Source organism: Camellia sinensis, chromosome 9 (assembly GCF_055761805.1).
Source record: "Camellia sinensis isolate YWXY chromosome 9, ASM5576180v1, whole genome shotgun sequence".
NCBI classification, from domain to species: Eukaryota; Viridiplantae; Streptophyta; class Magnoliopsida; order Ericales; family Theaceae; genus Camellia; species Camellia sinensis.
Window position 1 is genome coordinate 129,428,902 of NC_138969.1, and position 23,212 is coordinate 129,452,113.

A 23,212-nucleotide genomic window follows, 5' to 3' on the forward strand; every position below is an offset into this window, starting at 1 on the left:
ACATAAAATTTCCCATATTATAGTATTAAAGGAGGAGTTAGAATGATTAGCACTCTCCAATTGCTCAGTGAGAGTTGTAATTGGAAATTCATAGAACTTGAAATCTTAGGTATCTTAGCACTTACGTGTCATCTCCATAACTGCTCAGATAATTGTTTGCAGTCCTAAAGTTACAATTTAATGCAGTTATTGTAGCAATTTCAATTACGCAAATTACATTATATTGTGTAAGTGTACCAATGACAGGTGGCACAACTGGTTCAACTAAGCAAGAGAAGAAGTTAGTTAGGTCCTGCTTGGGGACTTACTTTTTTAGTCAAATAATTAAAAAATTATAAATTAGTAAAAAAAGTTAACAATTCATATCAAAAAGTCAAAGATTTTCTTTTCTTTCTACTTTTTGCACATCTTTTCGTAATTAGTCAAAAAGTCATCCCAAACATATAAGTTTTTTTTACCTACATTTTTAATCAAATAATCAAAAAATTACTAAATTAACCTGTTCTCAAACGAGACTTTAGCTAAGATTAAAATGGTTGTTGTATGAGTGATGTCAGCATGACTAGTGTAGTTAAAGAATATAGTTAGATCAATACATAGAACTACAATAATATATCTTGTATATAAAATATACGGTCATGCTTGAGGGCCCGAGATTTCGGGGCTCGAATGCCCCGAAATTCCATTTCAAGTAAAAAAAAAAAAAAAAAAAAAAGGAAAAAAGAAAGAAAAAAAAAAAATAGTTTCTAAAAATAAAAATTAGAGATATTAGGGACAATTTCTTTAGTACCACCAATCATTTTCCTAAAATATAAGAAGAGTCTCATATTCTTGAGTAATGAGAATTGAATTGATTATTTCTACGTGGTATCAGAGCGGTGAGCTCTCACGAGCAACGAAGCTTGGTTTGCCATGGCGTCTGATCCTGATTTACAAAGCCATCGTCTCCATTGTTTTCTTGCCGTTGTCTACATCGCCTTCCTTTGGTCTACAATGCTATCACCAAAATCGTCTTCTTCTTGATCTTAGTTGATCTTGGTCTGTTGTCTGCTGCTTGATCTTGGTCTGCTACATCATCTTCTAGAGTTTCTCTGTTAGCTCATCTCTGTCACTCTTCTTTGTAACTCATTGTTTCGATTTGCTAGGGTTTCTCAAAATGATCATCATTTCTTCAAATTAATTGTGTTCTGTTCTCAAATTACTTGAAATTCACCATGACTTCTTCTTTTTCACCTTCAATTCCTTTGAATCTGTCTTTACTCATCTCAAATTTGTCCTGCGTCGTTACTATCAAGCTAGATGCTTCAAATTTTGTCATCTAGAGGAGTCAATTCCAGAACATCTTGCAAGCTACAGATTTTCTTCGATTTGTTTATGGCTCATCATCTCCTCTTCCTCCTTCATTCATCAAGAATGCTAGTGGTTCTGAAATTCCAAATCCAGATCGCACAAAGTAGGACATTATAGATGCACATTTACTTTAGTTGTCTTTAAGCAACTTTGTCTCCACCGATTTATTCAATTGTGTTGCATTTGGAACATTGTTCTGAGGTTTGGAGTGCTTTGATTAAGCGATTCACAACTCTTTCTTGGTCTCACATCCATCATCTCAAAAATTGATTGAATAATGTTTCCGAAAAGTCTGATTCTATGAAAGTTTATTTGGCTCAAATCAAGGAAATCTCCAATCAATTGGCCCTTGCATATGTGATCATTTCTTATGAAGATCTTATACTGATCACCTTGAATGGATTTTCTGATGAATATGATTCCTTTAAGATTGCTATTAGAGCTCGAGCAGAGAGTATTACCATGGATGACTTGTGTTCTTTGTTGTGTTCATAGGCTATTCACGTTGAATCAAAGAACAACAAAGCTACATCTCTTGAGCAACCAAATGTTGCATTTTCTGCGACTCGAGGTTCTCACCCCAATTCTTCTAATGCTTCTTCTTGAGGACAATCTACAAGTACTAGAGGAAGATACTCCTCTAGAGGGGGAAGAGGTCGACATTTTACTTCTTATAGAGGTACTTGTCGATCTGGTTTTAGGGGAAGAGGAAGATTTTGGCCTACTTATCAAATGTGTGGTCTTTTTGGTCACTCAACTTTTGATTGTTAGCATTGATTAGATCCTCAATACCAACCTCAGGTTTAGTATTCTCCACAACATCCTAAAGCTTTTGTTGCTTCCACACCTCTTTCTAGCATTGCTTCTCAGATTTCCAACTCTACACCTCAGTCTCTTGATTTTGCGGCCACTGATCATATAACTAATGATTTACATAATCTGAGTATATCAACCTTATTCTGGATCTGATAATATCACCATTGGCAATGGTCAGTCCATTCCTATCCATCACATAGGTAATGGTATCTTGCCTACTCCTCACTTTTCCTTTTCTCTCAACAAGGTGTTACGTTCTCCTTCTATTGCTTCTAATCTTCTCTCTGTTCACAAACGTGCTGAAGATAATAACTGTACAATTCCTTTTGATCTCACTTTGTGATTCAGGACAAAGTCTGTAAAACAAAACACACAACATGCAGCGGAATAAAATGTTTAGATCATACCTCATTTGATCTAAAACCTCGTGGATAAATCACGTGCTTCCAGAATCTAATCAATCAATCCCAGCAGTGGGGTGATATTACAATGGTGAATATCACCCACACAAACCACAGTGCAAATGACTTGATCGTTGTTTCTTGGGAGAGAGTCAGTTTATGGGTAGAAACAAAACATACGTTCGTTGTTTCTCTTTTGGTTACCCATAACCATATATCAGATATATATTATATTTATCTCATTTATCCATTGGTTAAATGAGATAATATCTGATATCTATATCATCTATCCATATCATGATATGATAGATATATATCCTGAGTGGCTATCCAAATAGGTTTGAATTCAAATTCAAAACCCATTTGGATGAGGTTCAAAAGGTTCTAAGGGTCATGCCACATGGGCGCCCAATTTCTAACATCTCCCACTCGGACATGAGTTAGCATGACACTGCCACGTCTCAATCTCAATCTCCCCAAAAAATAAGCAATCTCATATTAGCCACTGCACCGTACGACTGCTGAGAACACCTGCATGTGGGAGCTCTATACTAGAAACTCAAAATGAGCCAGCATAGAGACATCAACCCAAAAAAGAAAAGAAATAGTGTCTCATATACCCCAGACCCATCTAATTACACCGGTCCAAAAAACATCTCTAATCCCTCAAAAAGAGCATGTTTGACCCTCTCAATTCTTGCAATATATTCACACTCAATTCGCCTCTCATACAGAGCGATATGAGTTGCCGGCAGTGAATATACAACAGTGGTGTAATACTAGATGATCTTCCCTTTGCACTCATGCCATTTAGTTTAGAATTGACCGCTTTCCCAGTGATGTCCCTTAAGGCCGAATCATGCATGACCGCAGGCAACATACCAAAGTAGCAGAACATCAACCCCTTACCTTATGACATAGTCAAAAGTCACAAAAGGGTACATAAATGAAAGTCATATCAATAATGACACGTAAGACTCACACGGTGAGGAAGCAGGGATCCATTCTCTCACCTCATTACTCGGTCGCCAAGCACATATAGTATGAATACATGCTACGGTGGAGTACCTCTTCCATAAAGAGTGACGTCATACTCGATACACCGTACAGATATTAGTCTAGTCGCTTTCTAGCGCCTAACCCGAATTCTCTATTTGCTCACCTTCTAGGCGCCAAATGAGATCTCGTATCTGGCTAATCATAACATGCACAACATGAAAAGTGGGTACTAACATCCATGTTTGGTTCTTAACACGACCTCATCTTGGTTATAACCAAGGCGACATACATAGTGGATGATTTAAGCCTCTCTTGGCTCCAAATATAAATAAACCACCAGTCTCATCCTTGCTCGCTCCCAAGCGCCAAGGGCGATTGCTCGTGTGAGTGAGCCAATCTTGCCTGCTGACATCATCATTTGCTAATCATTATGACACAAACCGTAATAGTGTCAACATCCCATCATCTCAAAATAAGTGATCGATTTTTTAAAAAAATTGACCACAGCTTGCGCAATTATGGATTCCAAACATAAGCCTTATCAGCACCTCTTGCGATAAGTATATACAACGGAATCCACCATGTGCGCCTCACATGAAATGATTTAAGATCACTACCTCTTGCGCAATAACCTCTCTAAAGATATTTTTGTGACCAATTTGCGTTTATTCTTAATGCGCCCAACTAGCGCAGATGCGCCCAACTAGCGCATTGAATTTTTACAAGGAGCAAATTAATATGCTTCTAAATAAAGCATTTTATCCACAGTCTAATGAGCAAGGTCAATGTCTGAACAACTCAGTTAACCATTTATCAAAGATAACACTTATCATGCCGAATACGCCCACATAGCGTACTTTAGGCTCCCACAACAAAGAAAAGATCAAGGAATATAGGTCATCTGTTTCTCCCAAAGACAATCTGAGGATTCACTCAATAGCTAAGGCTCTGGCTTTTACCGATAGGTAAGTCAATGGATTTGCAATTTTGCATCTAGAATCGTTCTAGGATATTCCTTATGTAAGTCATCAAAGACAAAACATGAATTCTCCCAAAGCAATCCCTAAGGATCGTACATCCGAGCATATGAATTACATCACCCATGTCCATCATATCTAAAATGGAGGACTGCCCACCCTAGGTGGCGACAACCTTATAAATTCCTGGCTCATAATGACTAAGTAAGGAAAAAATTTCTTTTGGACCATTGATCATGCCTCAGTGGTCTTCATCGATCATCGTTGGCCTGTCATGGCTTGACGAAATCTAAGAACCACTGTTTGGATAACTGCTTTAGGTTGTAAAAGATTTATTGGAACTAGCAACCTTTTTGCGCTCCTAACTTTTCACCATAAAAGCAGAAGGTAAATCCCTACGGATCTACTTATCCAATTCTCTAATGAGAAATCGGGTCACAATGTCCACAAATCAATGTTCCGAACTTATGTCAATTATAGCCTAAGTCAAAATAACCTCACTCCCCAGGAGGAAGTCTTCTCATGGTCTACACTTTCCTCAATGGTGCGACTTTTCGGTATCTAGCGAGCCTTAGGCCTCAACAATGACTATCCAAATTACGCATAACTTTATAACAGTTTTGCGTCACAATGGAAAGTCAACCAAATTATAAAAAATGGTTAATCCTCAAAGACTTTGTCTTAAACTGCGCAACATTGATCCACTTTCAAAAAATAGGAGACTAGAGCCTTAGGCATTATCCTAGGCTCTTTATCATCTTGCGGAGCAATCATGAATGTTTCCCTCTCAATCACCCAGTGATGACGTGGAAAATTTTCACATTTGCTACCACGCAACTAAGAATGTAGAGTATTCTTCTCAAATGGAGTAATCCGTTAGTAGGCACATCGCTCCCACTGTCCCTAGGATATTGGAAATTTCTTTCCATTCTCAACTAGGCTACATAGAGTGCTATGCTTGGAATTCTCCATCTTATAGAGTTCCGAAAACTCTATTCACGCCACCTTTACTAATAAAACTTTATGTGACTTAGTTACATTACCACAAAGCTGCTTACCTATATGCACATGACCCGGAGAGTTTGCATGACCACATACAATAATGCGCCACACGACCCTTTGTGTTTACAAGACAGCATACAATAATGCGCTATAGAACCCTAGGTCTTAACTTCGCAATCTTATGAGAAGTAGAATAAAGATAAGCTGCTTAATGGTTACAGATCGCCCATAGATGGCTCTCTGCTAACCCATTACTCAAAATGGAGTGTAAAATCTGATATGGAGGGCACTTAGTTAGGGATATAGGCAACAAACTAGTGCAATTCCCAATTGGGAAACATTTTGCGCCATTATCTACCTAACATTAACAATATTTAATTCCTTATATCTACTACACCAGTGTGTTGTTGAGTACTAGGAATAATCAATTTTCTAAGCATCCATCTCTCTTCACAGAGTTTTCTAAAAAAAACTCAAATAGATACTCGCCACCTTGGTCAAAACTAAAAGTACAAAAAACTCTTATCTAATTGATCTCGACCTCATATGTGCAATTTCAAAAAATCATCTCAAAAACTTTTGACTTATGGGAGATCAAATAGTCTTGACTCAGATGCGTATCGTAATCTATAAATGTGTCGAGATTGAGGCTTAGCTATCATACCCTCACACATATCTAGTCACAAAAAATCATAGTGGACTAAATGCGCCAAAACAAATGACCTTCTGTGGCTTTCCTACTTACTTGTGCGCACCCATTGCGAACAAAGTTACACATTCACATGAGAGCAGGATGTCATAAGCGAGTGGGCCCGAGAAGGCCTACTCAAACCATCGTGTCATCATCTCATTAATGTGATTAAGTATAATAAGCCACTGGTTCATGACCAATGTCATAAACTAATTCCAATCATCTTAATGTGTGAGTTCTCGAAGACAAGTTTTAAAGGTTTAGGCCCAACTAGGTAATGACTCACGACTAAGTCATATTTACTAGATCATAAAAAGGATGTCATGGAGATATCAACTGCGCCTAAGTCGCAAATTTAACTAGTAAGTGCTAATCCCCTGCACCTTCAAGTCAATTTTATTCTCCATACACTTTAATACATCTAGTTGAAAGATGACGATACTCCTCTTGCCATCTCTATTTCTCGCTTCATAGTTACTTGCAATTAATTCTACTATCCACAAGAAGGAGAGAATAAGCTATCAACTATGACAGCTCCTGAAGTAACTTAAGTGCGAATTAGGCTAAAGAGTCTAATTCAACACAATGCTCATACAAGCGATGCGTTAAATTCTTAGAGTCATAACAACCTTGTCAGCCTTAACCTTTTCATTACTATGCTGCAACGTTTGCGCTTAGTGGTAAATGTTATTCAAAACCTTAGCCTAGCTAAGGAATTATACAAAGAAGCCCTTCCTCATGTCTCACACTCAAGTGTGGAAACAGTAAGTGTCCAGACTTAGACAAGTTGGCAACACTAATAGATTTTGCAGCCACTAAGCGCTAATCTTTTAACTTCACATGATATTTCAACGCACACTATTATAGTGCATGAAATTTTGCTCTATCCAACTCCCAATAATTGGGTAGAGAGCAAAACACTGCCCATACTGGTTACTCGTCTTACACTTAATGACTAATTTATTTAAGCTCGCATTTCTTGGATGACGTGACTCTTGAATGTTACTTCATCCAATGATGTAACATTATTTACAAGTCAAATTACAAAGTCAATCCGCGCAGCTCATTAGTCAAGATCATATACAGATCTATTGAGGGCTTACTAATTTCATAACTCCAAAACTCGCCAACCAAAACTATGTAGCGTGCCGCTAACTATAGAGCACACATTAGTTTTTATTGTGCCAAACAAGGCAACAAAAACACGGCGACTTTGAGTCATGTTTCCTTACTTTGGCTCAATTAAGGTTTGACCTAAAGTCTCCAAGACTTTTGCTCATCTAAAGAATGGGATTAGTTTGTTCACATTTGAACATCTCTACAAAGTTTAGGTCAACCAAATTAACTTCCATAAGCTAAATCAATTTAGAGAGAAATTCGCATTGGGATTAATTTGATTAGCATAATATAATTTTGCCGCAAAAATCTAAATTAAATAGTGACAATATTACACAAGTCGCAAGATCGAAAATCCGCTATGCTCGTAATCATCTCTTGCGCCACAAGTGACAATTATCCAAAATTTAGTTTAATTTATGCGCAAAATATTGGTTTTCGGGAGTTAATCTACAAAGATTTCTCTCAACCGAATAACCTCCCACTGACTATGGCATATACAAAGCATGATAAATTCCATACAATAGCATCTTAATGTAAATTTACAAATAACTCATGCTATATCATTTAATAATGGAATTCTAATAAATAAATAAATAAATAATCATGCTCCTCTAATTACAACATATTACAAACCTAAAAAAAATGTTGTATTCAATATTCAGATTATGCCATAATTAAAGTACATCATCCTGAAATTTTCTGGAATTTTCTGGTATTTTCTGGAATTTTCTGGAATTTTAAATAACTAATAAACACACATAAAATCAAAAATAAATATTCCAGAATCTGATAAAATGCTATAACTATACCAGTAAATAGTAAACTATATCAATAGTCTACAATAAAAAATTCAGCCCCAGAAATTTAATCATGCAACACCAGATGCATTTTAAAGCAAAAATAATGCATTATTGTTTCAGGAAAAATATTTTTTATTTTCATAAAATTTTCAAAATTTTACAGAATGTAGAAAAATTAATTCTGAGTCTAACGGTACCAACCATGCTTAAAACAAAGCTATAACGAATAAATTATGGCCAATTAACGCAATTCAGAATTAAAAAACAAACAAACAGAGCCTTAGAGCCAAGCCAGGCGGGAAAAACGGCTCGGCTCGGCTCGGCGCGGTTCAGCGCAACTCAGCGCGAGTCAACGCGGCGCGGCGCATGGCGCGCGTGTGTCGCACACGTGGCGCGGCTGGAAGCGGCGCGGCTAACGCGCGCGTGTGGAAGGGAAGGGACAGGTCGCGCGTGTGGCGCGTGGAGGGCGCGTGCCTAGCGCACTCAGTGCGTGGCAGCGCGTGGTGGCGCGTGGCAGCGCGTGGTGGCGCGTGGCACTGCTGCTCGGCGTCATACAGCGCGTGAATCACACGCGCCGCCTTCCGGGGTGTTTTCCGGTCCGATTTTTGTACTGTCGGACTCCATTTTTCACAATAAAAACATTTATGGCATTAAAAATAATATTTAAGCAACATAAAATTGAGGTATATCACTCTCTCAATCTAAATGGAGTTAAAATGCAAAAAAGAAAAACCGTGCACTTCATCTTCCTCCTCCATTAATATTCATGCATATACATGTATATATACACATGAAAAAATAGAAACACGAAAATATCCATCAATGGCTCTGATACCAATGTAAAACAAAACACACAACATGCAGCGGAATAAAATGTTTAGATCATACCTCATTTGATCTAAAATCTCGTGGATAAATCACGTGCTTCCAGAATCTAATCAATCAATCCCAGCAGTGGGGTGATATTACAATGGTGAATATCACCCACACAAACCACAGTGCAAATGACTTGATCGTTGTTTCTTGGGAGAGAGTCAGTTTATGGGTAGAAACAAAACATACGTTCGTTGTTTCTCTCTTGGTTACCCATAACCATATATCAGATATATATTATATTTATCTCATTTATCCATTGGTTAAATGAGATAATATCTGATATCTATATCATCTATCCATATCATGATATGATAGATATATATCCTGAGTGGCTATCCAAATAGGTTTGAATTCAAATTCAAAACCCATTTGGATGAGGTTCAAAAGGTTCTAAGGGTCATGCCACATGGGCGCCCAATTTCTAACAAAGTCACCAAGAAAATTCCTTATCAAGGTGCTAATACTCATGGATTGTACCATTTTCAGTCCCCTCCTTTAGTTATTTTGAAGCATCAGATTTGTATCAAGCTTACTTTCATAATGTTTCTTATAAATGTGTCTGTTGAAATTTGGCATCACAGACTAGGACATCCTTCTTCTCAAAAATTTGATTTTCAAAAGAAGATTTTACCTTACACTTTGCATAAGCATGATTCTTTTACTTCTTGTACAGACTGTTGTGTGTCAAAGACTCATAGATTAGATTGCAATTTCATCTGTCTAATTGAACTGTTCATCAGCCATTCTCTTTGATTCATAGTGACGTATGGGGACCGTTTACTAAATCTACTTCTGGTGGCAGGTTCTATGTGGTTTTTATGGATGATTTTAGTCGATTTACTTGGTTATATCCTTTGGTTTATAAGAGTGAAGTGTTTTCTAAATTCTTAGAGTTTAAAGCCTATGTTAAAAGGAAATTTTCCACTTCTCTTATGTTGTGTTTGGTTGGGGGATTTGGGGAGGGATTTGGAAAGGGAAAGGGAAAAGGTGTGTGAAACTATGCGAAATATAGGCATGATTTATTCACATTTCACCTACCTTTTCCATTTCCCTTTCCAAATCCCTTCCCAAATCCCCCAACCAAACACAACATTAAAGTGTTTCGTACTGATGGTGATACTGAGTATTTTAGCAACAAAATGCAACATTATCTTTACTCTTATGGTATTGTTCATCAACATTCTTGTCCATATACTTACCCTCAAAATGGTATTACTGAGAGAAAGCATAAGCACATTATTGAAACTTTTGTTGCATTACTTCATCATTCTTCTTTTCCTCTTCATTTTTGGTTTGATGTTGTTGCTACTTCCACTTTTCTTATTAATCGAATGTCGTTTGCTATGCTTGCTAACAAGCCCTATTTGAGGTCTTGTTTCGCTCTGTCCTAGATTTCTCACTTTTTAAGAGTTTTTGGTTGTCAATGTTTTCCTTGGTTACGTCCATATGCTTCTTAAAGCTTCATCCTCGGTCAGTGGATTGTGTGTTTTTAGGATATCATCATTTTGCTAAAGGATACAGGTGTTCTAATCCTGCCATTGGAAAAACATCTCTCTAGACATGTTATTTTTAATGAATCTCTTTTTCTATTTTCATCTCATATCTCCTTTGTTCCTACTCCTTCATTGCAGGTTTTACAAACTTTCTTTTGGTCCTCTCCACCATTTACTACTAAGTCTATTCAATTGATTGCAGCCTCAGCTATACAGCATACTACACAAACTGTTACCTAGCCTGTCACATCATCTGTTCTTCGGCCTGTTTCATCAGCTGCGCCAGCTGTTGCACCTATTCAGCATGTCTTTCTACCTACTGCTCTAGCAGTCCCTATTCCATCTACTTCACAATCTCCTTCTCAATCTATACCTATTCACTGTCTCTCTATTGCCTTACCTCTTGCCCATTCTATTTATTCTATTCCTCATATTTGTTCTTCTGTTTCTAATTCTTACGATATGATTACCAGATCTAAATCTCATTCTTCTTCTGCCTTTGTTACTATCACTTTTTCTTCTTTGTGTATCGATATCGAGCCTCAAACCTATTAGGCTACTCTTCAATCTCCTATGTGGTATAAAGCAATGGCAGAGGAATATGGTGCTTTACAACAACAACAAACCTGATCTTTAGTCTCTTTGCCTCCATCTAAGAGAGCTACAGGTTGCAAGTGGGTGTTTAAGATCAAGAGAAACTCATATGGCTCTATTAGTCGATACAAACAAGGCTCATTGCTACTGGCTATGTTTAAGAATGTTAGGTTTTATTTCTTGGCAATCCCGTTTGACAAAACTCCTTTCAGTTGTATTTTTTTTCGCACATTTATTTCAGTGAGGCTATGAGTGTTTAGATGCGAATCCAACCCGAATTGAGCCTTTCAGAGAAGTTTGTGATGCAAATATTTTCAAGATTGCCACTTCGCTGATTATTACGGGGGTCGAGCTGCCCGGTCAGCTCACGGCCCGAAGTAAAATGCAAAAATGCATTCAAAGTTGCCTGTCCGATCATGTTATATTTTTCCAGTTTTTCCAGTTTTGGCCTTCCCGCTCGAGCGGGGAAAGGGACGCTCGAGCGGGGATTGGAAGCTCTCAGCATTTCTGCAATCGCCTGAAAAAGTACTGGATGGAGTGATTCGACGCTCGAGCGTCAAAACTGCCGCTTGAGCGTGGAGCCTGTATGAAATCACAGAATTTGAAGTCTCCGCTCGAGCGGGAAGACCCACGCTCGAGCGGACCGCGCGATCCCAGATTTCCAGATTTGTTTAAAGAGTTGGTTTTCTTCTGAAATGAGGATTGCTTTGGTTTTCTATAAATAGTTGGTTTTCTCCCAACACTAGGGGGACTTCTCCAGATCTTATTTTTGGATCTTAAGGTTTATATCTGGAGAGATTTTGCTAGTTTTTTTTGATGTTTTTATTGAGTATTCAACTCATGATCTAAAGAGAGTACATCAAAGGTTTGTTTGTTATACACAAAAGAGAGAGTTATTCTTCAGTTGTGGATTCTGAAGAATTCGAGCCTGAAGCTTTGGTGGAATCCGGAGTGGCTCATCAGAAAGACAATTTCGTGGTGAAGATGGGGTTGGAAGAGGCACATAGAGGTTGGTTCAATTAGGCGTCGTGGATTCGCTAAGTAATTGAGAGTATACCTGTGTAATTCCTTTAAATCTTCTTAGTGGATTGTTCTTGTGGCTGTTGCCTGTGGTTTTTTGATCACAGTTGGAGGTGTCCAATTATGGTTTTTTCCACGTAAAATCGTTGTGTCTCTTTGTCTTGATTGTTTGATTGGGATTGTTATATTCTGCTTAAAATTGATACATAATCACAAATCAACATCTAGAGGATTTCTAGATTTTTCAATTGGTATTAGAGCGAGTCGTTCTATTTTTTTTTTTTTAAAAAAAAAAAATCTTTTAGAACGAGATCTTGTTTGATTTGTGATAATGGATACAATTCGTGAAGGACAAATAGATTCTCCGAAGATGTCAGTTGAGAATATCACTGATGATGAATCCTCGGAGAGTGATCATGAAGAGCTTGAGCAAGCTTATGAAAAGTTGTATAAGGAGTCTCTTAACTTGTTCAAATTGAATGACAAACTCACAAAGAAACTCAAAGCATGTGAAAGTGAGAATGTCAAACTTAAGGAGGAGATTTCCAAAGCCAGGATTAATGCCATCAAGGTAGCTGATGATCGACAAGTTCTTTGTGCAAAACTGCTGACTTGTGAGACAGAAAGGAATGAGCTGCTGCAAACCCATGCCATGTATGAAGAAAAGATTGAATCTCTCGAGATGTCACAAGTTGCTTTGGAAGAACTAATGATCAAGAAAGAAGAAGAGCTCAAGTGTGCTATGGCTACCATTGGTCTTTGGAACAAAGGATCAAAGACTTTGGAGGATATCATTGGGTCTCAACAAATGAGTTGCGACAAGAGTGGCATTGGCTTTGGTGGTAAGAAAGAGCAAAAACAGATTGCTTCCACATCTCATGATACAAAAACTCAAGGAAAGGGAGAACAAAAAATTCAACGTAAGGATGGACTTCTCAAACTTCCTAAAGTTGGTAAGGTAAAAGAAAAGAAGGTACACCCTGTTTTTATTTGTCATCATTGTGGTATGCATGGTCATATTTGCCCTTATTGTTATAAGTTGCATGGGACAGTGTTTTTGCCTAGACCTAGGAATAGGAAGTTGGAAACCATGTCGAGACGGGTTCCTATTGCAGGGGAAAGGAACCACAACGTCAAGACACTACCCAAGAACCGCAATTCTCACAATTTTGTTCGTACTAAAGCAGTATGGGTGAGAAAACTTGACTTGTGTTAATTTGGTTATTTGTTTTAGCTTTTGGATTTTTGTGTGTTGTTTTTAATTAAAAAAAAAAAAAATCCCAAAAAGATTTTCTTAGTATGGTTTTGTAAGCTTGAAATTTTTGAGTGGTCTTTGGTGCATATTGGAATTGATGAGAATATCCATTACATGTTAATATATGTGTGCTTTTTGTGGTCATTACTCATTTTGGAGTGTGTGTTTTTTGATTAGTATGTCTCATTCTGTACACACTCTTGGATTAGCAAATTTTGGAGTCTTCCGCCTTAGTGATTATTTTTTTATGGACTTCTGTCATTGATCTTTTGCGTTTCTAGAGGAATTGACCTATACTAGCATATCATGGGTGATGTTGAGTCTCTTAACCACCTACCATCTTTTTGCACCTCCACGGCTTTCCCCTTAATTCTTTGGAATCTAGCCATGAGGAAAAGGCTACCTCAGAGTCACCAACCAGGCCATCCTTATTATATCCATGCTTCTCTGGTTCGGTTTCCATACTCTTGAGCGTGTCAGCCACCAATGATTGTGCAAAAGAAAAAGTAAAAGAAAAAGAAAAAAAAAAAAAGAAGAAAGAGAAGTAGACAAAATATGCAAAAGAAAGAAAGAAAAAAAAAATGTGCAAAAGAAAGAAAGAAAAAAAAAAAAGAAAAAAGAAAAAAGGAAAAGATTCATTGATTGAGGGGGAGCCTCCGCCTTTACTCACCAAATACCCCTTGATTCCTAGTGGTTTGACTTTCCTTTGTTGTGCTTAGATTCTCTTGTCGGAGGTCCGGCTTTCATATCACTACCAGGATTGAATCTAGTGTTTGTCGAACTCCAAGAGTCACACACACACTTTTATCATGGGATCTATGCTTTTCACATAATGCATCACTTTCTTTCATGAGGAATTTTCTACAGACTGTGCACATTGTGTTTACTAGTAATTGTGCTTCTTGGATAATCTTATGTGTTTTAAGGTACAAATCTGAAATTCCTTGCTTGCTCCACCATATTATTTTTTTGTCGTTTTCTTCTTGTTCACTGTTTTTAGTGTTTGTGGTTGCTTTTAGTAAGGGGGAGTTTGGTTCATCTTGATGTGGGTTGGTAATGGAGTTTGGTTTATTATTGCAAGAGTTGTTTAGCATGAACTCTTTGATATGTTTGGTAAGGGAGATTGGCTATATGTTTTGCATGTTGCTATGCACTATTTGCCCTTCTTGTATGTTCATGGTATTTACATCGTCATATCATTACTTGTGTGGTTTATGGTCTTGCTTTTGTTGTTTGAGAGTTGTTTTTCATGAGTCTTAGTTTTCATCTATTCATGCTTTCCATCTCATGTTTCAAGTTAATCGTGTCATATGTCTATTGCTTTTTCATATACTCTTGTGGGACTAATAGTTTGTTTTGGAGATTGTGGCACTAATAACTATTTTGCAGATCAAGATCTTGAAAAAGAAGTTAGCTTTTGTTAGCTGTAATGGGTTGGGGTGTTTAGGATTTTATTTGTTAGGTGTGTTTTGTCACGGCATTGCCAAAGGGGGAGATTGTTAGGTTTTATTTCTTGGCAATCCCGTTTGACAAAACTCCTTTCAGTTGTATTTATTTTCGCACATTTATTTCAGTGAGGCTATGAGTGTTTAGATACGAATCCAACCCGAATTGAGCCTTTCAGAGAAGTTTGTGATGCAAATATTTTCAAGATTGCCACTTCGCTGATTATTACGGGGGTCGAGCTGCCCGGTCAGCTTGCGGCCCGAAGCAAAATGCAAAAATGCATTCAAAGTTGCCTGTCCGATCATGTTATATTTTTCCAGTTTTTCCAGTTTTGGCCTTCCCGCTCGAGCGGGGAAAGGGACGCTCGAGCGGGGATTGGAAGCTCTCAGTATTTCTGCAATCGCCTGAAAAAGTACTGGATGGAGTGATTCGACGCTCGAGCGTCAAAACTACCGCTCGAGCGTGGAGCCTGTATGAAATCACAGAATTTGAAGTCTCCGCTCGAGCGGGAAGACCCACGCTCGAGCGGACCACGCGATCCCAGATTTCCAGATTTGTTTAAAGAGTTGGTTTTCTTCTGAAATGAGGATTGCTTTGGTTTTCTATAAATAGTTGGTTTTCTCCCAACACTAGGGGGACTTCTTCAGATCTTATTTTTGGATCTTAAGGTTTATATCTGGAGAGATTTTGCTAGTTTTCTTTGATGTTTTTATTGAGTATTCAACTCATGATCTAAAGAGAGTACATCTAAGGTTTGTTTGTTATACACAAAAGAGAGAGTTATTCTTCAGTTGTGGATTCTGAAGAATTCGAGCCTGAAGCTTTGGTGGAATCCGGAGTGGCTCATCAGAAAGACAATTTCGTGGTGAAGATGGGGCTGGAAGAGGCACATAGAGGTTGGTTCAATTAGGCGTTGTGGATTCGCTAGGTAATTGAGAGTATACCTGTGTAATTCCTTTAAATCTTCTTAGTGGATTGTTCTTGTGGCTGTTGCCCGTGGTTTTTTGATCACAGTTGGAGGTGTCCAATTGTGGTTTTTTCCACGTAAAATCGTTGTGTCTCTTTGTCTTGATTGTTTGATTGGGATTGTTATATTCTGCTTAAAATTGATACATAATCACAAATCAACATCTAGAGGATTTCTAGATTTTTCAAAGAAGATGGCATGGATTTTTAGGAGACCTTCAGTCCTGTGGCCAAGTTACCTACTATCAGGGTTTTTCTCTATCTTGCTTTACATCATAATTGGTCTCTCAATCAATTGGACATCTCCAATGCGTTTCTACATGGCAAGCTTGAAGAGAGAGTGTTTATGATTCAACCTCATGGGTTTGTGGTTTCTTCCTCCTCCTCTCTTGTTTGCAAGTTAAATAAAGCTTTATATGGCCTTAAACAAGCTCCAAGAGTTTGGTACTCTACTTTTTCAGCTTTTCTTCTCTCTCAAGGTTTTCATAACAGTCATTGTAATAGTTCTCTTTTTTTTCACAAGACTTCCTCTTCCATCACTATCTTAGTTGTCTACGTTGATGATATTTTGCTGCCTGGCGGTGATCCCATTCACATTAAATCCTTGGTTGCTCAAATGCATTTGGTTTTTTCTATGAAAGAGTTGGGAAATATGTCTTACTTTCTTGGCATTTCTATCCAAGCTATTGGACAGAAATATTTTCTTTTTCAGCAAAAATATGCCCAAGATATTCTTTAAAAGGTTGGTCTCACTGAGTGTAAGCCTTGTTCCTCTCCTATATCTGTCAAACCTGGGTTGTCTTTCGATGCTTCTCTCCCATTTTCTAATCCAGCACTTTATCGATCCATTGTTGGTGCATTGCAATATCTTACCACCACTCATTCGGATTTGTCTCTAGCTATTAATCAAGTGTGTCAAGATATGCCTCAATCTACTAATGCTGACTTTGCCTCTGTCAAACGCTTAGCCAAGAAACAAGCTACGATGTCCCGTTCATCTACTGAAGCTAAATATTGGGCATTGGCTCATGCGGCGACTGAACTTAGTTGGCTTCAAATGCTTCTGACTGATTTGTTCAATTCCTCTCCTACTTTGCCTCATCTATGGTGTGACAATCTGTCTGTCATTTCTCTTGCCACAAATCCCATCTTTCATTCTCGTTCTAAGCACATCGAAATAGATTGTCATTTTATTCATGAGAAGGTTCTTGCTAAGCGTATCTTACTCAAATATGTCCCTACTATTGATCAATTGGCCGGTCTATTCACCAAGCCATTGTTTATTTCTCATTTTGAATATTTGAAGAACAAACCGATGGTGTTTTCCTCCCCCATCAGTTTGCAGGGACATATAAGTGTACCAAAGACAGGTGGCACAACTTGTTCAACTAAGGCAAGAGAGGAAGTTAGTTAGTTAGGATTGAAGTGGTTGTTGTATGAGTGAGGTCAACATGACTAGTGTAGTTGAAGAATATAATTATAACAATACATACAACTATAACAATATATCTTGCATATAAAATATGATTAGTCTCATATTCTTGAGTAATGAGAATTGAATTGAATATTTCTGCATGTTATAATAGGGGGAGTGCACATTATTGGTAACATTAGATTATGTTTGGTTAGAGAATTTGACAAGAGATATAGAAAGAGAAAAGAAAATGAAATCTCATTTTTTATTTGATTCTACTAGAAAACAAGTGAGAAAAGAAAGTGAAATAGAAATAAATTAAGAAATCAGAGGGATCTTCTAGAACTTTATTTACTTTATTTGTATGAGAAAAGAAATGGGAAAAGTAAGACAAAAAAATAAATTGTGCTCAAAATAGAGAGATTGTTCACTTTGGCTTAAAACAGAGAAAAAAAAAATGGGAAAAAAAATTGAATTGTTCTAATTTTTTTTTTTTTTTTTTTTTTTTTTTTTATGATTGGGTGTCTGAGCTAGCTTACACTCACCTCGACTAATCTCGGGATCTACGCAAAGCGTCCCCTCCATGTGGACCAGGCAATCTCGAGCAGAGCCTGCAGGCGTAGCCTCAAGGAGTAGATTGCTCCTAATGGGAGTTGAGTCTAAGATTTAGAGGGAGCACACCTCTAAGCCCAAATTGCACCCACTAGGCAAACCCCTTAGGGTTAAATTAAATTGTTCATAACGCAAATTTTTTGGTTGTCGTAAGAGTGATATTAAGAATGAGTGAGAAATTTAAAGAAAAGGTAAGAAAGATGATTTCTTTTCTTTCTTTAATTCTCAACGCAACCAAATATAGTTAGGAATTCAAATCATGTCAATTCTTTATATTTTTCTTTTTTTTTTCCCTCCCATCAAATCCTCTAACCAAACACAGTTTTAAGAGGTGTCCACCACACACACTCAAATGGACTTTAAAAATGAATAAGATAAAAAAAAAATTGACTCCAATTGACTAGAAGTGAGTTAGAAATGGCTATTCTCTGTACCCTAAATCTATGTTTGCACTAGAACATATAAAAGTTTTAGAGATTAAATTTTTTGGTCTCTAAAAGTGAAAATTTTGTTGCGAAAGGCATTTAGAGACCAATTTCTATTGTTGTGAAAATAGTCGCTAAAAGATCGTTCTAAAAAGTAAAAATAAGGCTTTTAGTGACAAAATTTTGAAAATGTCACTAATAAATACACTTTTAGGTACAAAATAATTTGGTCTTAAAAAGGTTTATTTGTTCAGACAAAAAATTTGGTCAAAAAAGATAATAATTCATCACTAATTTTCAATTTTCATTGCTAAAAATATAATAACGACCCTTTTCGAACAAAAATATTTGGTCTCTAAAAAATGATTTTGTCCCTAAATTTTGGTCTCTAAAATCTTAATTTTGTGTAGTGTTGGTTAGAGAATTTGATGAGAAAAATAGAAAGGGAAAAATAAAAGGAAATGTAATCTCACTTTTCATTTAGTTATAATGGAAAACATAGTTGAAAAGAAAGTGAGAATGAAGCAATCTCACTTTTTATTTTTTGATTTCACTTTGATTCTTTTTTTTTTTTTCCCTTTCCCAACATAACTCAATCAAACATAATTTAGAATTCGAATCCTATCAATCCTTTCTCATTTTCTTTTTATCTCTCTTTCCCTCATTTCCCTCATCAAATCCTTCAAGCAAACACATCCTAACTCTTTTCGTACCCTAACTCTCTCTTTTTAACATATTTTAATATTTTTTAAGGGTAAATTACACTGACACCCCTTGAGGTTTCTATTTAACACAAATCCTCCCTTTACATTAGAAAAATTACATTCCCCTCTCCGAGGATTGTAATCGCATTACAAATTACCCCTAAATTGCTGATGTCATGTTCTAAAGTTTTCTAAATGACTATCTTGCCATTTTTCTTGCCATTTATTCTTTCTATCATCATGTGTATATTCTACAACTTTCCATTATTGAAGTCTTATATGAGTGATGATAAACAAACATAAATTTCATATAGAATTTTCAAACACAATGATATAACTTAATGATGACTTTTCACTTTGAAACAAAACACTCATAAACATAATTTATATTTATAACAATATCTCTATCACAATATTTTTATGATATTTTATATATGAATATAATTTTTCATTTTTATGTCCACCATTATATCACAAAATTATATCTAGATTATGTGTATCTAAAAAATAAAAAATTTGGTTAAAATATTAAAAAAAATTAGTAAAAAAAAAAACTCATTTTTTGTGTGAGTTAAATCAAATAAAATGATTGCTATTTTCCTTGAAATAATATGAACAAAATATTTATATTATTTTATTATTTTATATGTCTGTGGGAGCTAGAAAAATATCCTAGCTATATAGGTAAAATATCCTAAACAAATATCATTTATCCCCTATAAAAAGAGAAGACCCCATACACAAAAGGGAGGTCATCTCTCTCTACACTCCACCCACAACACTCTTTACTATCTACACTCTTCATGCATGGATTCTGACCTGATCATCGGAGTGTCTCCGGCAGACTACCTCGATTGGGTGGCGCCAACTATGTTTATTCTTGCAGATTATTGCAGCCAAGCTCATCTCTTCATTAGAGCTCATCAACGTCCATGTGAGAGGATTTTTCGAGTCTCACAATTGGCGCCGTCTATGGGAACCATCTGAAAGAGTTCAACGAAGGAAATAGCAAACATGTGACTGTAAGTAAAAATCCAACAACACTTTGATGGTGATCTCTGTTCTCTCTGATTAAATTTATTTTAAATTTATTTGCAAAATTAGTTCTTTGTTCATGGTGCAAGTTGATGAAAAGTTTTAAACCAGAATATAATTCATGGGTCTACTTTACATCTCTGTTTTCTCTCTCTAAAAATGGTTTTTACACTTTTCTTGGTGCAAACATCTTTTCGGCAATTCAATAAAGTTGCTCGGCTAAATCTATACATGGGTCTGTCCATTTTTTTTAAATATTTATTCTTCTTTATTGCTCAAAACGTATCGTAAAGTTGATTCTTAATGTGTATGCACATATACCTATGCTAAAATTTTTTGTGGAATCCAAGGCTGGGTCTTCAGGTTTTCTTTCTCAAGAGACATTACCATAGAATGGACCATGAGTTATAATAAAAAAATTATTATTATTTAATTAATTGTGGTAGTCGGCAGGCCATATATATGCATATTTCATCAATTTAATGTTTATATACAACTATGATCTTTACTAAAGTATTTGCATAGTTTGAGTTGGATTGGGTCAGCATTATTGTTCGGCCAAAACAAAGCCAAAAGGCAATGGTCAAGTATTCTTGGCCAAACAAGAGTTGTCGAAGAAGTATTTCGGCAAGCCAACATTGCCAACTTGCCGACCAATGCTAACTAAGCGATCTTGGCGAGTGGTCCAACCATTGTTTGGCAATACTATTCTCTCAAAGGTGCCAACGCATTGTCACGATCATTTTGGCACGGCCAAGTTGCCACACAGCAAAACCAAAGACCAAAGTGTTGCCGACCAAGTTCTTAGCGAAGTCAATTATAAATGAGGCGGCAACCGTGTTTTGGCACTAGTTACCAACTACGTGCTTCGACACATAGCAAGGGACTTGCCAACTCGATGTTCTGTAATGTCCCAATGGCCATACACCACAATTTCGATTGCCGACCACGTATGCGGCAAGCCAAGAACAAAAGGAAATTGCTGCACAAGTGTGCTCGGCAAGACAAACCCAAAGCGAAGGCCGACCACTAGCTTTTGGAAAGCGGGAAAATTGACTCACTTTCCATTTATATTCGGTGTTCGAGCCCATGCATGCGCATTGCGGCAGTGCCGCAACTCATAGCCAATTGATTGGCAAAGCTCTAAAGCTACTTTGTATGTTATTAACTCGGCTTCGACAACTTATTCCGCTTATTCGGCAACTTAGTCGGCGTATTCGCAACTCTACAAATCCACATATTATTAATTCACAACTTATTCGGTCTATTCCCGTTGCAATTCAGCATATCATTTGGCATATTAATATAAATGCTACATTTTATCTAGCATCGACAACTTATTTGGCGCTACTATTTTGGCATAACACTAGCATCTCGGCTTGCCGAAATCCATATATGGAAATACTAGCGGATTTGTGTCAACTCAAGGAGTCCAAACCAACCAACCCAAGGAGCCAAGAACTAACCAAAGTTCGCCAGTAGTTGCGAAACGGACCAAATTTTCAGAAAACTATAATTTTCAAAATCGTTAAAATAAAGTTTTGGCCATACTAGTGTGAAGTACTCATTAAGCGGAGTCAACACAACAAACCGCGTCAAAATCGGAGCTAAAACAAAGCCTTACAAGCTAGGGGAAATTTGCCCAGAAATTCACCTATTTTGCCGAAGAAGACGACCACAAGTTGGTAAACAAAAGAAATTATTGTGTGCATTGCGACTAAGTTACATCATGTCTTATACAAACAATCAAGTTCAAATATATAATGTGCAAAGTATATACACAAGGATATGCCATGGCAACGTGGTTTAGTATTATTATTTCACCATGAAAGCAAGAGTTCAATTCTCACTAGCAACTTCCTTTTATTTTTTGCCGAGCAATTATCCAGTGCTTCGCGAAGCACCATTTTCAATCAATCTGAGCCATTAGCTCTGTTTTGGCTACAACTACACCATCAAGAGTCCAATTACAATGATCTAATGGTCGTTTCCAACTATTTGGAGCCTTCTGAACACATCCGTATGGTCTAAGTTTGCAATTTTGAGTCGTATATTGAGATCAATACATCAGCCAATCGGGAACATTAAATGCCAAATCAACGGTCAAATCCTATCCGATCGACATGTCATTTCAACAGCAGGATCTTGGAGCGAGGAACTAATCCTTCGTCTTCATCAATCATTCATTGTGTTACCTTGGCCATTTATTGCCCACTGGGGTATCTTAATCAATTTTTCGCTTTTCAATTAGGGCATATAAGCCGATTATCATCTCGGCACCTCTGCTATGCATGCATACTCGGCCAACTTGGTCCAAACATTACGACGACATTTACTTCAGTTACAAACTTCCGCTCTTTTTCACAAAACTCCAAGCAAGCGCCAGTTTTGGGACAATACATGACACTCGGCAGTTCTTCGTATATTTTTGTGCGCGCCATCATTCTTATAAGTTTTATAGCTTCCAACTTTTTTGGCTGATATATCTACATTATTTAATCTGTCTTATTTGGTTCAGGTAGTCATTTTTGTGCTCGGCACAAAGAAATATCTCTAGCTTGGCACGCAAATTCATATTTAGAAGCAATCTTTGCACTCGGCAATATACTACACCCTCGCCTTGGGTTATAATACCGCGGCCTATACCCTTGCCCTAGGGTTATAATACCACAGCCTACACCCTTGCTTGGGGGTAATAATACCGTGGCCCATCATTCATTTAACCTCTCTATACTAGTATTACTCACTAGGTTTTAACTCACTATTAGCCTTAATATACATATAGTTATATGCATATTTGCATATACATTCAAGCATACATGCATTTATACAGTCATTCATTCATTCATTTTTATTCATTTATTCAAAGTGTTCTTTATCAAGAAACCTAACATTTGTTTGAACAGTGTAAATCAGCAATAAAAATTCTCATTCCTTCTACCGCAAACAATGAAAGTTCTGGGGCAATTGTGAGAGTTAGAATAATATCCTAGCTATATGGGTAAAATATCCTAAACAAATATCATTTATCCCCTATAAAATGAGGAGACCCCATACACAAAAGGGAGGTCATCTCTCTCTACACTCCACCTACAACACTCTTTACTATCTATACTCTTCATTCATGGATTCTAACTTGATCATCGGAGTGTCTCCGGCCGGCAACCCCGGTTGGGTGGCGCTGATTATGTTTATCCTTGCAGAATACTGCAACTAA

At 37.0% G+C, this 23,212-nt stretch overlaps 1 long non-coding RNA gene across 1 annotated transcript; it reads left to right on the top strand.

The window, feature by feature from the left end:
• Nucleotides 1-11,148: 11,148 nt before the first annotated feature.
• LOC145798759 (uncharacterized) lies at nt 11,149-16,344 on the top strand. The gene is made up of 2 exons (XR_014340292.1): nt 11,149-11,283; nt 16,000-16,344. It is a non-coding gene; the product is annotated as an uncharacterized LOC145798759 (long non-coding RNA).
• The last annotated feature ends 6,868 nt before the right edge of the window (nt 16,345-23,212 follow it).